Source organism: Apium graveolens, unplaced genomic scaffold (assembly GCF_009905375.1).
Source record: "Apium graveolens cultivar Ventura unplaced genomic scaffold, ASM990537v1 ctg8126, whole genome shotgun sequence".
Classification (NCBI taxonomy): Eukaryota; Viridiplantae; Streptophyta; class Magnoliopsida; order Apiales; family Apiaceae; genus Apium; species Apium graveolens.
In genome coordinates, this window is record NW_027420907.1 from 1 (window position 1) to 17,422 (window position 17,422).

At 37.1% G+C, this 17,422-nt stretch overlaps 1 non-coding gene across 1 annotated transcript; it reads right to left on the reverse strand.

The window, feature by feature from the left end:
- Nucleotides 1-7,064: 7,064 nt before the first annotated feature.
- LOC141704679 (small nucleolar RNA R71) lies at nt 7,065-7,171 on the reverse strand. Its single transcript, XR_012568032.1, has one exon. It is a non-coding gene; the product is annotated as a small nucleolar RNA R71 (small nucleolar RNA).
- Between the last annotated feature and the right edge of the window lie 10,251 nt (nt 7,172-17,422).

Sequence of the window (17,422 nt, forward strand, 5' to 3'; positions counted from 1 at the left end):
GCAGATCAAAATATTTCTTTTTGTAATCTACTTGTTCAAATTTCTTCTTTTCAGAGGTTGGCTTTCTGCACTCACTTGCAAAGTGTCCACTCATACCACAATTAAAACACTTGAACTTGGATTTGTCCACCATGTTCTTATGGGGTTTAGTGGCTCTAGTGTTTTTCCTGAACTTCATCTTTGCAAATCTCCTGGACAGAAATGCAAGATGCTCATCAATACCATCAGAGTCATCTTGACTGGAGTTGTCTTCATTTTCAGCAACTTGCCCTTTACCCTTGTCTGATTCTGGATTTCTTACACCATCTTTGGAGCTTGATGTAGATCTCACAGTTTCTTTTCTGCATTCTTTCTCATTTTCAGCTACCAATGCAACTGAACCTCCTTTCTTTCTCCCCCTCTCCAATACCTCATCCTGTTCCAACTCTAGTTCATAAGTCTTCAAGATTCCATATAATCTTTCAAGAGTAAAGTCCTTATAATCTTGAGAGTTTCTTAAGGAAACAGTCATGGGTTTCCATTCCTTTGGTAAGGATCTCAAAAATTTAAGATTTGAATCCTTCACCTGGTACACTCTACCATACAGCTTCAGTCCATTCAACAGTTTTTGGAATCTATTGAATGTGTCATTTAAAGATTCATTTTCTTCAAAATGAAAGTGCTCATACTGTTGAATGAGAAGCTGCATTTTGTTCTCTCTTACTTGTTCTGTACCTTCACACAGCAGCTGAACTGTGTCCCAAACCTCTTTGGCAGTTGAACAATTTATCACATTATCAAACATATCCTTGTCAAGACCATTAAACAAAATGTTCATAGCCTTCTTATCCTTGTGGACTTCTTCTGTGTCTTCCATTGTCCATTCTGCTCTGGGTTTTGGAATGGATTGACCAACAGCAATTGTGGCCGTAGCAACTGTGGCTACTTTGTGGGGAATGTGAGGACCATTCTCAATGCAGTTTACATAACCTTCATCTTGGGAGAGTAGATGAAGGTGCATTTTCACCTTCCAGTGGTGATAACTGTCTTTGTCAAGAACTGGGATCTTTACTCCAATATCCTTCTTACTCATCTTTGTTAGATTCCAAGATCTTTAAACTCTTTGTGTGTCAAGAGCCTGCTCTGATACCAATTGTTATTCCTAGAAGACTAACAATGAGATTTACAGAAGGGGGGTTGAATGTAAATCTCAAAACTTTTTCAAGTTTTGAGCAGTTTATAAAGTTGTGTGTTCAAGAAGAACAAGTGTGTGAATTGCTTTAAGCTAATACAGACAGATATATATTCAAGCACAAATGTAAAGAACACAACAGACCTTAAAAACTTTTCTGGTGGATTTGTTGTTCCACCAGAGATGGTATATTAGAAAATCTGTGTTCAACAATGTTGATCACAGCTGCATCCTAGTACAAACTAGATGAATTTTCTCTCAAGATATTTCTTAACAGCTCTGGAAAAAATCTTTCTAATTACTAGCTTCTTCTTGGTTCATATATATTACCAAGTGTACAAGTGAAAAACAATATAAAATTACAATAGTAAAATAAGTTCTTCACTTGCTTCTTTTCCTGTTCACTCAAGTACTTTGTTGACTATTGCAACTTTGTACAAAAGAAGAACGGCTGCTTTTTCTGTTGATCCTGAAATTCGGCTACCACATCTCAGTTTTCTCTGTCAACCCACGTGCCTCTGCTTGTAGGTACAACTACCACTTATCAACGGCTGATTAGCAGAACATCCGTTGAAGCTTTCATCCGTTGATGACTTCATCCGTTGAAGGATGTTATCCGTTGAAGCTTTCATCCGTTGATGCTCTCATCCGTTGAAGGATGTTATCCGTTGAAGCTTTAGAGACATCCGTTGAAGCTTAGCTTCTCATCCGTTGAAGGTCTTTTAAGTCATCCGTTGATACCACTTCATTTATACAAAATTACAAGGCATGAAATATTTACAATTGGCCTTCCTATCTGCATATCATCTAGTAGTCAACATGACTCATAGTTTCTCTCAACTTCTAAGAATTACAATTTTAAATACAGAGACTGAAATATGCTACAATACTAGACTTATTTCTAAGTAAAGCTACACCATCAACGGATAGCCAAAGTGGTCTTATCCGTTGAGGCTACAGACACTAAATTTCTACTTAAGTGTTTTGTTAAACATATCATCAAACTAATGCACATATATTCCTAACAGTTAATTTACTACGATATAAATGTTAGATTAATTAATGTTCTTGGAATATGATATGCAATTCTATATCTCTAAGTACGTGACTTAGAAACGAGATTTTGAGAATAGTATAAATATTCCTAAAGGTCCCTAGTCGAGTATTATTATTAAGGGACAATAATAATGCATTTAGACTGATGTGTTTGTTCACTGATGATCACATCTCATTGATCATAGGTATGATGATACTAAAGTCAAAAACACAGGCAGATGTATATGTACATGGTGCTGGACAGACCCAATATGAGATTCTACATGTCTGTTGTGTCATAAGTAATTCTCACAGTGATAATGATGTAATGGTCCTTAGACCTGAAGTCGTTATATTTCTATACGAGAATTAATATACATTGATTCCATTAAAAGTTATTCTTGACCGGGTAATGATAAAAGTGGACATTGGGTATATTATGAATCGTATGAGAAATAAAAATGATCTAAATGAGATTTAACCCTCCTATTTTAGGGGTGATATTATTGGCCTCTTGTGTGAGCTAGACTATGAAATGCGTGACCACGCTCAAATATTGATTTGATATGATAGTCTACTCATTGATCAAGGAAACTTGGATTAAACTATGATGAGGATGACACATTACATGCCTCTAGTTTAATCTATAATATATGGTTAAAGGGATTATATTACATTGTACATTATTCACAAAAGGTTTAATCGATCACCGATTCAATTATTATTACTTGGGTAGCAATGATGTATTACTAGATGCCGCTCATTGTTTACGATTTTAATTTAAATTTAAAATCCTTTGCCAACATAATAATAACCTATAGGGTCACACACTAAGAATGCTTGAAGGATTATTTAATTTAAATTGGATTTAAATTATATTAAAGTAATTCAAATTATTTATAATATTAATTAAGTATGACTTAATTAATTAGATAAATATTGATATTCGAATTTACTAATATTAATTATGAAATTTATTTGTTAAATAATTAAGTGAGACTTAATTATAATATAAATAGGAATTTCGAATTAATAATAACTCCTAATTAGTTAAGAGTTATAATTCATTTTTCTACTCTCTATATAATATCTCTTGTGTGGTTGATTTTGTAAGCAAGACTTTTACTAAAACCCTAGCCACCAAGAGAGAAGATGGAGAGAGCAAGAAGAAACGAGTTTGTGCTAGTACATATCCAATCCTTGAGTTCAAGCATTCGTGTGGATACCGATGGAGCGTAGATCGCGAGAGCGGGATGCGTGGTGATTGAACAAGCTTTGGATCTTCATTAGTCAACCAATTGGTAAAGCTTCTTAAGGTAAAAATTCTGATCTACGAATTAAATATATGTTTTTCGCCTGGATCCTGCGGCGGGTTTCGAATATTATGATTTTTACGTTTTTAATTACTGTTTCCGTTGCGTTTATGTGCTCGAAACCCTTCAATGGTATCTTAAGGGAACTGGTTTTGAAGCTGTTGGATACACAGATGCAGATTTTGCTGGATGCAGGGTTGATAGAAAGAGTACTAGTGGAAGCTGTCAGTTTCTAGGACAAAGACTTGTATCCTGGTATAGCAAGAAACAACAATCTGTGTCAACTTCTACAGGAGAGGCTGAATACATAGCTGCAGAAAGTTGTTGTACTCAAGTGCTTTGGATTAGAAACCAGCTAATAGATTATGGCCTAGTGTTACACAAGATTCCAATCATGTGTGACAATGCTAGTGCTATATCTACAGTGGCTAATCCAGTTAATCATTCTAGAACAAAGCACATTGATGTAAGGTACCATTTTATTAGAGAACATGCTACAAATGGTACCATTAAGCTTATTTTTGTTCCAACAGAAAAATAATTAGCTGACATTTTTACTAAACCTTTGGATGAAGCAACTTTCACTATACTTGTAGGTAAAATTGGAATGCTTAATTCTTCATCTTAAGGCAAGAACTCAGCTAATGTTTTGCAGCAGATTAATTTCTAGTAAATCAAAATTTATTTGATTAATTGGAAGTTAATTGAAATATGAATTATAAATATTTCAGAAATCTCTGCATATTTATTTTTCAAAATTCAAAAATTAACTTGGAATTTTTCAAATTCTAAGTAAACTGTCTAGATGTTGATTTACATTTTCAATATATAAAATTAGCACAAGGCAGAATCAAAATGATCAAAAGTATATTGAGAATTGAGTTCTCGATAAGTCTAATTGACTTATCGACAAGTCATTTTAAGACTTCTCGAGTGAGTTCTCGATAAGTCATTTTCCTGACTTCTCGAGTGACTTCTCGATAAGCTTTATTATGATTTATCGATAAGTCATTGTAGAGTTCTCTAAGTGTTAATTTACAGAGATCTCTACAAATATAATTTTAGACTTATAAATAACTCAGAACTGAAATAATTTAATCCAATAAATTATTTTAGTAAAATACTTTTGGCAAAATTATTCTGATTTTATTTTGATTTATTCAAATAAAAATTGGAAACAATTCAGTCCACTTTGGACAAACTGGGTATTTACTTGACATCTCGATAAGCTTAGTTTTAGTTCTCTACAAGAATAAAACAGAATGACTTATCGATATATTTTTCACTTCTTAAAATGACTTCTCGATAGACAAACTCCAAACGTCTATTTATGAGTTCTCGACAAGTCATTTACTTTTACTATAAATACCCAGACATCTCGATATACATATATTTACGCCTTCGAGAACTGATAAGTGACATTTTATACCACTTAGAACGTCTTATAATAGCTTAAATTGGTGTCTTGAAATCAAGTATTTTGTGTAGTTGATGCATTTTTCTAGTGTTTGTGCATTTCAGTGTATTAGTTACATTTCGGGGGAGAATTCATCAATAATAAGCCTTGGCATATGTCTAGCATTGTAAGTGGGAAGAGAGGAGCAGATTGCAGCGAAGAAACGGAGCAAACAGATCATTTTTCCAAAAAGGGTCTGAGCGCCCGCTCAGCTATGCTGAGCGGTCGCGTAGGAAGCTGAGCGCCCGCTCATCTATGCTGAGCGCCCACTCAGCTATGCTGAGCGGCCGCGCAGGATCGTGAATTCAGAATAAATATTTTACACTCCTATTTCTGTTTGGCTTCCAACTTCTGAGTAATCTGGGTTTTATGGGACTCGTATATAAGTAGATTTCAGAGATGTTTCAAAAAAGGTTGGATCGTTGTATTAATCAAGGAGCGAAGGCGATAAGGAAGAAGACCGTTTTAGCACACCACAACGAAGAGGAAGCATAATTTCTTGTGATTCTTTATTTCGTTGTAACGTTGGATGCTACTTTTCTTTGCTTTGAACCTATTTACTCTTGTGACGTACTCTGGTTTAATATAATTATTTTAGTTATTATTCTCTTGTGTTTATTTATCATGTTTTCATATGAACCCCATGATGCGGATGAGTGCTATTATGGGCTAATCGTGATCATGGGGTCGTAACGGATTTACTATGGAATTCTTTAGTTAGTTGTTTAATACCTTAGTGTATGATGATAGTATGATATCTAGTATTGGTTGTGCGAATTCGTCTTATATGAGTCGCGAACATATAAGATAGGGTGTTAATCTCTTGTGAAGCGACGGTGGATCTTGAGATTTAGAACTTGCCATGCTAGCATAGGTTCATGTAAGATTTTGCATGATTAGTGGGTAACTCTAACCGTTTTATTCGCCCTGTGTAATCAAAAGGAATAACTTGTTCTTAAATCGTTATGTTGTCAATTTCTGTAGACATATAGGGACTCAACATAATTGATACCTATTCAACTTCTATCTTAATTGTGGATGTTTGGTAGAATGGTATTAGTACAATGAAAGTTGGCTTTTATCAGTTTCCTGTTATTCGATTAAAATCATCACTGTTGCATGCTAAGGGTAATAACAATGACTATTAAAGGAAGTAGTAATGAAGTTGTGATCTCATGAGTGTTTTAATATTATTAATTTAAGTGTTAATTAAGTGCTTAATTCTAGTAGTTAATTGTAGTTAATAATTAGTTAATCAAATCTAAGTGTTATTGTCTTAACATTGAGAAGTAATCATACATTGATGAGTGAGTTTAATTGAACATAATTAGTTTGAGTCTCTGTGGGAACGAAGTAGAAAGTATTCTATATTACTTGTGAATGCGTATACTTGCGTGTATTATTAGCGTGTGATTCTGCCCTAACAAGTTTTTGGCGCCGCTGCCGGGGACTCGGCATATTTGTTTAGTTTATGTACTTACCATCATTGGTCACTAGGACTCAGTGATTAAGACGTGTGTACTTATCATTTTCGGGGGTGTTTCAGGTACTTTAGCGAGCGTTTATGCAAACTCGTTCTCGTACTCGCAAGAGGACTTTAGATGCAGCTGAGGAGACAAACGAAGTTCTTGATATTCCGGAGAAAATAGATTTTGAAGATTCGGATTCAGGAAGTGAGCAGAAAGAGCCAGTAATCATGGGTGATCGTATTATTCCGGCAGATCCAGCTCTTATGGACTTTTCTCGGCCTAAAATTGATGACATTCAGTCAAGCATTCTTCATCCGGCTATTCAAGCTAACACTTTTGAAATCAAGCCGGGCACTATTCAGATGGTGCAGAATTCTGTTTCTTTTGGAGGTGCTGTGACTGAAGACCCCAACATACACATAAGGAATTTTATCGAGATCTGCAGTACTTTCAAATATAATGGTGTGACTGATGAGGCTATCAAGCTGAGGCTTTTCCCATTCTCTCTGAGGGATAAAGCTAAGGACTGGTTACATTCTCAACCAGCTGGGTCCATCACTACTTGGTAAGATCTTGCACAAAAGTTTCTGGTAAAGTTTTATCCAATGGCAAAGACTGCTGCTATGAGGAGTGCTCTTACTCAGTTTGTGCAGCAACCTACAGAATCTATGTGCGAAGCTTGGGAGCGCTACAAGGAGATGTTGAGAAAGTGTCCACATCATGGAATGCCCAATTGGATGGTGATCACTGGTTTCTATAATGGTTTGGGTGCCCAATCTCGGCCCATGCTTGATGCAGCAGCTGGAGGCGCCTTGTGGGCCAAAAGCTATACTGAGGCTTATAATCTTATTGAGACTATGGCTGCAAATGAGCATCAAAACCCAACTCAAAGGATGATGCCTGGGAAGGTAGCAGGTATTCTGGAAGTCGATGCAGCCACCGCTATTGCAGCGCAGCTCCAAGTGTTGTCTATGAAGGTCGATTCTCTAGCCACCTATGGAGTCAATTAGATAGCTAAGGTTTGTGAGCTTTATGCAGGTTCTCATGCTACGAATCAGTGTTCTCTTGTTAACAAATCTGTTTAATATATGAACAATTATCAGCGACAACAGCAGCCTGTGCCAGCTACTTATCATCCTAACAACAGAAATCATCCAAATTTCAGCTGGGGTAATAATCAGAATGCTATTCAACAACCATATCAGCAAGGTGTAAGTAAGCAGTTCAATCCACCTGGATTCCAGCAACCATAGCAATATGCTCAAAGGCAATCATATCCTCAACAGGGAGGTGCAGCTGCACCCACTAGTTCTGATTTTGAGGAACTTAAGCTGTTGTGTAAGAGTCAGGCGGTGTCGATCAAGACCTTGGAAAATCAAATTGGTCAAATAGACAATGCAGTGCTCAATCATCAACCTGGCACACTTCCCAGTGATACTGAAGTGCCAGGAAGGAAGGAAGCTAAAGAGCAAGTCAAAGCTATTACCTTAAGGTCTGGAAAAGTTGCTAATGTTGAAAAAGCAAAAGAAGGAGAAGCTGAAGTTGGAGATGAAGAAGCTAAACAAAAGGAGAAAGCGGCGGAACCAAGGAAGACTACTGTTGAACACACTCTGCCTGAGGGTAATACATGGGAGAAACAGCTCTATCCTCCACCACATTTCCCTAAGAGATTGCAACAACAAAAGTCGGATAAATAGTTCGGTAAGTTTCTGAAGGTGTTCAAGAAACTTCACATCAATATACCTTTCAACGAGGCTCTGGAGCAAATGCCTAGTTATGCGAAGTTTATGAAGAGTATTCTTTCAAGGAAGGTGAAACTGGATGAACTTGAGACCATTTCTCTAACGGAAGAATGCAGTGCTGTGCTGCAACAAAAGTTACCTCCAAAGCTTAAAGATCCAGGTAGCTTCACCATTCCTTGCACCATTGGCAAGTTATCTTTTGACAAGTGCCTTTGTGATTTGGGAGCAAGCATCAATCTGATGCCATTGTCGATCTTTAAAAAGTTGGATTTGCCTGATCCAAAGCCCACTTACATGTCTCTACAATTGGCTGATCGTTCTATTAGTTACCCAAGAGGCATAGTGGAGGATATGTTAGTCAAGGTGGATAAGCTCTTCTTTCCTACAGACTTTGTTATTCTGGATTTCGAGGAAGATAAGAAGATTCCCATAATCTTGGGAAGACCTTTCTTGGCTACAGGCCGTACCTTGATAGATGTGCAGAAAGGTGAACTTACTATGCGGGTGCAGGATCAGGATGTGACATTCAATGTATTCAAAGCAATGAAATTCCCTACAGAAGATGAGGAGTGCTTAAAAGTGGATTTGATTGATTCTGCGGTTACTTCAGAACTCGATCATATGCTACTGTCTGATGCATTAGAGAAAGCCTTAGTGGGGGATTTTGACATTGATGACGAGGATGGCAATGAGAAACTACAATATCTTAATGCTTCTCCCTGGAGGCGAAAGCTAGACATGCCGTTTAAATCTCTTGGTACTTCTGACCTCAAAAATGCTGAAGGAAAGCTCAAACCATCAATTGAGGAAGCACCCACCTTGGAGCTTAAGCAATTGCCTGAACACTTGAGGTATATTTTTTTAGGTGATGCATCTACTTTACCTGTTATTATTGCATCTGACCTCTCAGGTAGTGAGGAGGACAAGCTCTTAAAGATCTTGAGAGAATTCAATTCGGCTATTGGATGGACCATAGCAGACATCAAAGGGATCAGCCCTTCATATTGCATGCATAAGATTCTGCTAGAGGAGGGTAGTAAGCCGACTGTTGAGCAACAGCGCAGACTTAATCATATCATGAAAGAGGTGGTGAAGAAAGAAATTCTGAAGTGGCTGGATGCAGGAATCATTTATCCTATTTCTGACAGTTCTTGGGTGAGCCCCGTGCAATGTGTATCTAAGAAAGGAGGTATCACTGTGGTAGCAAATGAGAAGAACGAGCTCATCCCCACTCGAACAATCACAGGATGGAGAGTATGCATGGATTACAGAAAATTAAACAAGGCCACAAGGAAGGATCACTTCCCGCTTCCGTTTATTGATCAAATGCTTGACAGGTTGGCTGGTCATGAGTATTATTGTCTTCTGGATGGCTACTCAGGGTATAATCAGATTTGTATTGCACCAGAGGATCAAGAAAAGACTACCTTCACTTGTCCATTTGGCACATTTGCTTTTCACAGAGTTTCATTTGGGTTATGTGGCACACCGACCACTTTTCAGAGATGTATGATAGCTATATTCTCTGACATGATTGGAAATAATGTCGAGGTGCTCATGGACGACTTCTCCGTCTTTGGACATGATGAATGTTTGAATAATCTTCGTGCAGTGCTCAAAAGGTGTGTGGAAACTAATTTGGTGCTAAATTGGGAAAAATGTCATTTTATGGTGCGTGAAGGCATTATTCTTGGGCATAAGGTCTCTAACAAGGGTCTTGAGGTGGACAAAGCCAAGGTGGGAGTCATTGAAAATCTTCCACCAACTATTTCTGTTAAAGGAATCCGTAGTTTTCTTGGTCATGCGGGTTTTTTATCGGCATTTCATCAAGGATTTTTTGAAGATATCTAAGCCCTGTGCAACTTGCTTGAGAAGGATGTGCCTTTCAAATTTGATGATGAATGTTTGACGGCATTCGAGACTCTTAAGAAGAGTTTGATCACTGCACCAGTTATTACAGAACCTGATTAGACAGAGCCTTTTGAGATGATGTGTGATGCGAGTGATTATGTGGTGGGCGCAGTTCTTGGGCAGCGCAAGAATAATCTCTTTCATGTGGTCTACTATGCTAGCAAGACCTTAAATGGGGCCCAAATGAACTACACCACTACTGAGAAGGAGCTCTTGGCTATAGTCTTCGGTTTCAAAAAAATTTGATCTTATCTGCTTGGGATAAAAGTAACAGTATTAATTGATCATGCGGCCATTCGTTATTTGGATTCCAAGAAGGATTCGAAGCCGAGACTCATTCGTTGGGTGCTCTTGCTACAGGAATTTGAGTTAGAGATCAAGAATCCAAAAGGTACTGAGAATCAAGTAGCTGACCATCTCTCTAGATTGGAGAATCCCGAGTCTACTTCACATGATAAGACAGTGATCAACGAATCTTTTCCGGATGAGCAGTTGTTCGCAATTCAGGTGGAAGAGCCATGGTTCGCAGATATTGTGAATTATATTGTCAGCAATATAATGCCTCATAATTTGACCACAGCTCAAAAGAAGAAGTTTTTGCATGAGGTGAAGTGGTATATGTGGGATGAATCGTATTTTTTTAGACAGGGAGCTGACCAGATCATCAGGAGATGTATCCCATTCTGTGAGACGGAGGGGACATTACGAGACTGCCACTCCACAGTTTATGGTGGACTATGGTGGTGAGAAGACGGCAGCTCGTATTCTGCAAGCAGGTTTTTTCTGGCCTACTTTGTTTAAGGATGCTCATCAGTTTGTTTTAAGGTGTGATCGTTGCCAAAGAGTGGGAAATCTTATGAGAAAGGATGAGATGCCGTTAAATATTGTGCTTGAAGTCGAGGTCTTTGATGTTTGGGGAATCGATTTCATGGGGCCTTTTGTATCGTCCTGCAACAATCAGTACATCTTGCTGGCGATCGATTATGTCTCAAAATGGGTAGAAGTCAAAGCTCTACCGACAAATAATGAAGGGTCGCATTTCTGCAACCGTAAGTTCACTTCTATGATGCAGCACTACAATGTGAATCATCGAGTTGCTACTACCTACCATCCGCAAACAAATGGTCAAGCGAAAGTGTCTAACAGAGAGATCAAGTGCATCTTAGAGAAGGTTGTTTGTCTGTCAAGGAAGGATTGGCCTTTAAAGCTCGATGAAGCTGTTTGGACTTACAAAACAGCATACAAAACTCCACTTGGTATGTCCCCGTTTCAACTGATGTATGGTAAGGGATGTCATTTACCTGCGGAGCTTGAGCATAAGGCCTATTGGGCATTGAAGAAGTTAAACCTGGATGTAATAACCCCAATTTTTGGAAATTTTTGAAACCCTTATGAATAGTGATTTTGCAGATTATGCTGAATGAGAAAACTTTTCATGCCAAACTATGTAGGGGTTCTGTTATTGATCTTCTGGGATATTATTAGTACTCTATGTGGTATATAAGTGTTTGTAAAGATCGTCAGAATCCAATTCCGAACACTTTGATTTTTCCCGGAAATCCACTAGATACGGAAAGAATTGAGTATAAGGTAACAGGATAAAAAGGATTTAAATAAAAGGATTATAAGAGAGGATCATAAAAGGATTAGAATGTATTGAGAAAGGTTAAGGAAACCCAAGTAATAAGATCCCGGGTATGATCCCTCAAACGATAAACGAAAGCGAAAGTTAAGCGAACCGTATAACTGATCAGCGGTCATTAGGCAAATAATTAGAAGCTAATCAAAGGGATTAGTGGGGATGATGTCATCAAACCAATAGGAAGAGGACAAAGGAGGGAGGGTGACATCACTTGATTATGTAAGCATGACATAAGGGGAAAGAGATGTGGTTGATTTAAAACCACACAAAGTCAAGGTTAGAAAAGTAATTACCCAAAAACAATCAAAAGCAACCAAGGCAAGCAAAACAAATCACAAACACACCAAGCAAGCAAAAAATTCATTTCCTTTCTTTTTCTTCTTGAAGCTCTCGACCCCTTTTCTTAAAAAATGAAGATCCAAGCTCCACCACTTACTATTTGGCAAGGTATTTATCTAAGCTTCCCCATGGATAGTTACATACTTCCTATAAGTTTAAGCTTCTAATTCCAAGCCAATCTTTTTTTATAAATCAAGGAAGAAGATGGTGAATAGTACTTCTTGAAATTAATTTTTGTGTTCTTGATTTCTTTGAAAATCAAGCTTGTAGGAGGTTAGATTAAGGCTTCCATGGTCATTCCAAGGATCTTTCATGGATTAAAAGCTTCAAGGAAGGTATAACTCTTCATGATCTTAGTCTTAAGCTTTGTTGTTTAGATTTCCTAATGTTTAGATGATGGGTTAGTATAATGGGTGTGTAATCATGTTTAAAGCTTGTTATGAGTAGTTTAGTTGATGAGAGGCATGATTATTGTGTGTTTAGAGATTGGTTGGTTTTGTGATATTTTTGAAGTTGGAAGTCTTGGTTATTAGTTAATGAACTTAAGTAAACTCTTAGTTCATAATTGAGAAATAAGTATGAATTGGTAATATTGAGTTGTTGGGGCTGTTTTAGTATGGTATGGATGGAGTTTTGATTGTGGATGGATTGTGGGTTGAATTGGAATGGTATAAAATTTGGGAAATCGCGTAAACATAGCCGTCGTAATGCCCGATTTACCGTAGACTGTTTTTGTTCTTAACATCAGAACCCTTGAACTCACTGTTAGGTTTTGACCATTTCCATGTTTAGATAGTTCATGTTACGAGCTTCATTTTGATATGTGGTTCGTTTGATTCCGATGTACGGTTTAGGAGAAACGGCCGTTTTAAGTAACGACGTTTCGCGAACAAAACATTACCCCTCGCCTTACTTTGAAACATTGGTTAAAGACCTTAAAGGACTAATTGAAGTATGAAACATTTATGTAAGGTGTAATAGGCAGTTGGTAAGACACTTGCGAAAGAATCGCCTTAAAACTCGTAATGGTTAATTTATTAAAAATGGGGGAGCCGAGGGTACTCGAGCGACTTAAGTAAATCGTTAAGCGCGAAAGCGAACGTTAGGACTCTAAATGGTTAAAGTCTAGTTTCTTAAGCGACTGGGGTTTAATTCCGACTTATGTTGTTGTTCATAGGTTATCGGACCCACTCTAAGCTTAAGTCTATCCGGGAGCACTCAGGCAAGTTTTCTACCCGTATAACTGTTGTTGTGATGTATATGTGTATATGCATGATCTTGCGATAAATGCATATTGGTTATTAGCAAATTCTTGCGATATATTATAGCATGTGATATGGTATATATGCATGCCTGTTTCATATTCTTGATTTATATATCTGTTGGTTCAAATGCTTATAGTTGCATAATACCTATGCTAGAGATAAGCGGTATTTGAGTTTACCCTTAGTATAGGGGATCAAAAGATGAACATATTCCTAAACCGGGAGTCGATGTTCCCGAGTATAATATATATTTTATATATATATGGTTATAGTTTTCAAAACTATTAATCGAATAAGGTTTATTCGATAACTTTAACTTTATTTTATTTATTGAATATTATTTTGAATATTAATCCGAGGACTTATGACTCCTTTTATTGTATTAATTGAATATTATTTCGAATATTCATTCGAGGGCTTATGACTCAGTTTATATTATTTAATGATTATTAATTGCATATTCATTTGAGGAATGTATGACTCCTTTATTTTATTTAATGAATATTATTTATAATATTCATTCGAGGTATTATGACTCCGCTTATTATTTAATAATATTCTTTATTTTATTAAAGAATAATGTTCGATAATCAAACTTACTTTTGATTATTCAAACAAAGATATTACTTTCGTATAAGGATATCTTTGATTATTTACTATTCATTTCAAGTATAAGTTTTCCAACTTCTACCTCAATTATTCTTTATGGGAATATTATTTAAATAATAATATTCAAATATTTTTTAAATACATTGGGACTGATTTATTTTATTAAATCAGCATTGCTCCAACCACTCCTTAAAGTGTTTTCGAGTCTTCAAAATGATTTTTAAAAGTTAGAGCGGATCCCAAAACTCATTTTTTTTATATTTAAGATCTTTCTTTTAAAGGGGATTTAAATACTCGCTCAAAACCTGAGGGATCCGGCTCTATGGTGTATTTTATATTCGCAACAAGGTTGCAGTTTTGGTAAATGAATTGATTACTTACCCAACGTTCGGGAAGTGAGTCCATCTATCGAGTCGGCATAAGCAACATGGGCTCAGTGGGCGTCCATGATAGTGTAAGTGGCTCAGTGGGAGTCCATCAAATGCGTAAGTGGCTGAGTGGCAGTCCAGCATAAGGTCCTATTGCGACCAGGGTGATGACCAGTGGGGAATTCGTCCATCTAATAGTAGAAAAAGTTACTTATTGATATCTTTGCCTGATCAACAAGATATCGGGTTTATGCAACAATTCTTTTTCCTTTTAAAAAAAATTCATTGGATGTTACAAACTCTGTTCATACCTTACATGACAGAGGTTTTCAGGAAATGTATGAAGAAGATGTATATGTGGATATATATATATATATATCAGAACTTAATGAAGTATATCATAACTTCATTTCCTTCAAAATATTTCAAAGATTTAATCTATTCAAGTCTTATCTTGTAGTCTCATCAGTGTGATGAACTTTTGAAACTAATTATAACTTGAACGGTGGTAGTTCAAGTAGTATTCGGAAAAGATATAAGTATATTGGAGTATCTTGTAACTTCATCTTTTAAACTTATACCTAGTAAATGATTATCTTATGCATATCAAAGACTTTCAGAAAAATGTTGAGACAAGGTTAGATATATGAGATCACCTTGCAACGATATTTATTTTTATACAGTTATAAACTAGAACTCTGTGTATATTATGCATGGAAGAGGACTTCCAAGATTTTGAAAAGTATATATGTATGTATACTGAATATTTTGCGACTTCGTCGCATTAAGATATCAAACTTGGTTCATTTCTTTTGAGCAAGACTTTCATGAGTACTATGAGAAGGCTCATATATTGTTAATCATTATACATATTATTTTGGTGGGCTTGCTGCTCACCCTTGCTTTCTTCTTTCATCACACAATAACAGATTAAAAAGATGAACAAGACCAAGCTCCCAATTCGCGAGCGGATAGGAAACGTTCCGCAGTTTCCTATAGGCATTGATGTCGCTGTAGCTGAGGTAGGAACTACCAATAGGCTAGGCTTCAACTTTTGATGTACCAGATTTATGTATATTTATGAATTGTAATAATGGCAAAGAAATGTAAATTTATTCAGAAACCCTTTTAAGATGTATTGGCATATAATTGTGGAATAAAACGACTTGTGATTATTTTTTGATATTCATCTCTGAGACTATAACTTGTGGTGTGTGTGTTTATTGTGGGGTCGCAGTACAGAGTAATCGATTATTTATTAAGATTGGGTGTTATTAAGGAAAATGGAACTCGTGACAACCCGGATCCCCGACCCCGGATTTGGGGGTGTTACAGAAATGGTATCAGAGCTAAGCGTTATAAACCTCAGAGATGAAGTGACGTTAAGATAATAAGTTCACTAAGATAAATAAGAACTCTTGCCGAGTTCATAGTCGGACTACCTAATGTAGTACTGACAGTTAAAACCCTTATGGGAACCCTTATGAATATCGTGATAGAAGCGTAGTTCGTTATCGTATATGGTAGCGGGACACCGAACCCTGAGGTTGAGGAGTAACAACGTGATGATGTTTTATTACTAATTGGAGATCGGATTGTGGATCCGATAGAGCGTCCTAACGCAGGATCGGATGATATTGATATTGAGGATGTAACAGTTGAGGATGTTGTCCTAGAAGGGATTGTTGCTGAGGAGGATCCCGTGAAGGATCCTGACAAGAATGAATAAAGGACCACTGAGGAATTGATGACCATGGTTAGGGCAACTCCCAGAGGTAGGATTGGCCGGTCACTACCAGAGGTTCGTTCAAGTTTGTAAAGATAGTAGCCCCTTTAACGCGGCTTACTCGTAAGACTGAGAAGTTCGAATGAACAGAGAAATGCGAGAACAACTTTTAAGAACCGAAGCAAAGGTTGGTGACGTTCCCTATGTTGGCGTTGCCGGATGGAAAATGAGATTTTGTGAAGTGTAGTGACGCTTCGCATAAGGAATTAGGGTGCTTCTTATACAGCACAGCAAGGTAATCGCGTTCGCGTCAAGACAATTAAGGGAATATAAAATTCGATATCCCCACCCATGAGCTTGGGCTCGTGGCAATAGTTTTGCCCTAAAGATTAGAGGCACTACTTGTACGGAGAGAAGTGCAAGATTTATACAAACCATAGGAGCTCTAGTACATTTTCACGCAGAAAGAGCTCAACATGCGCCAAATGAGGTGGTTAGAGCTAATCAAGAATTATGATTGGGAGATTCTTTATCATTCAGGGAAAGCCAATGTGGTGGCTGATGCCCTTAGTAAAAAGGAGAGACTCAAGATAATAATGTATTTGGGAAAGTTTATAAGAGATTTTGAGAAAATGGAAATAGAAGTGAAGGTAACCGGAGCCGGTACCAAAAAGCTGTTTGAGATTGCAATACAGACCGAATTTTTGGAAAAGAACATATTATGCCAGAAAAAGTGATGAATGAAGGCAGAGAGCCAACAATTAGATAAAAGATTAATATCGAGAAAAATGATAAGGGAATAATGAGGTATTCCTACAGAATTTGAGTTCCAAATGTTCAAGAGCTTAAAGATGAGATCTTAGATGAAAGCTAGTTTGAGGAATAAGATTTAGAGCAAACCCTGAACGTGATAGTCAGGGAGGTCGCCATCAAGATCGAAAGAACCCATAACATAATATAGTGGAAAACAAGGTTTTTAATGTATAAGATAACCCCGATTATGGGAGAAGGTTGAAACATTTCATACTAAGGAAACAGAAAGTCGAGTAAGGAAAGGAGACCCGAGACGGTACTCCTATACGACAATTTATGGACCTGTCTAGACAGAACTTAGACTATTATCCCCAACCACCACCTTGAGGAAACAATGCGGTAGGAAATTCTTTCAGGACCTTTAAGTCTCTAAGCTCTCAGAGTTCCAAGTAACAGGTTGACCTAGTCGAGGCAAGAGCCTGGCTAAAGGATATAGAGGAATCATTTGAGATTCTGAATGATTGACGAATCACAAAAGACTGTTTTTATCACTTACCCTCCTAAGAGAGAGACCACCCGCTGGTGAAAGGCCAAGGAAGGCACGAAGCAAGAGATTATAATAA